Source organism: Perognathus longimembris, chromosome 28, assembly GCF_023159225.1.
Source record: "Perognathus longimembris pacificus isolate PPM17 chromosome 28, ASM2315922v1, whole genome shotgun sequence".
Lineage (NCBI taxonomy): Eukaryota > Metazoa > Chordata > Mammalia > Rodentia > Heteromyidae > Perognathus > Perognathus longimembris.
Genome location: NC_063188.1, coordinates 55,035,123 through 55,036,104, shown reverse-complemented (window position 1 = coordinate 55,036,104; position 982 = coordinate 55,035,123).

Sequence of the window (982 nt, the reverse complement as noted above, 5' to 3'; positions counted from 1 at the left end):
ATTTTCACTCTATAAAATTCACGTTCAAAGGCTTTTGTACCTCCATTGAAATGAGAATGAAGACAGATTTTTAGCCTCAAATTTATGAACAGATACTTTGTTAATTTCATATGAGACTTACATATGCAATTTTACTTCTTTTCAGAATATCCTAAAGAAGTTTAAATCTTACTTGATTAACTTCTCAAGTTAATTATTTCATGTAAAAATCTAAGTTACTACCACTCTCTACTTTAGTTTAATTAACTTCGGTTTGTGTAAAATTGTCTAGTTGTATCAAGAACAATAAACATATTCTAGATGTAGGTGTAAGATATCTTTATTATTTGCTAAATTTCTCCAGATGTTGGAATGGATGATATAATAAACAATCTTCCAATATCATGCCTTACAGTATACATTTTGTAATTTCTGTTTCAAATATATTGACGCTACCTACAAAGGGCTTAACCATATATTAACATGAAAGTTAAATATTTTTAACAACTTTGTCATAGAGAAAGAAGGTAGAAAAATCACTTTATATTATGAATTCCCATTAAATTAAATTCATTAAATGTGAATTGTAATTGTTCAAAATGGATATGTACAATTCATATGATATAAAATTAATGCTCCTTGTTTTTATAATGAATGTTGAAGTGCACAAACTTTTAATCTCCATCCCAGGTTGATGAAATACATTTAAAACTTCATAGAAATAAACCACTGTACTAGGTTGAAGTGTAAAATACAAAGTTGGAAAAAATTTTTCTTGTTTTTTGTAATTTGATGCCAAAATCATCTTGTTACAATCTGACAGTTCTTGAGCATAATTTATTTTAGGTTAATCATTATTACTTTAAAGCCATGTTTTAAATTGATATTTAAATTTGTGTGAATATTTAAATTAATTTTTTTTTATTTATTGTAACCAGATTTTAAAGGAAAACCAGAAACGTTGGCTCTGTGACATGCTAGCATAATTTTCAAGGTTACATGT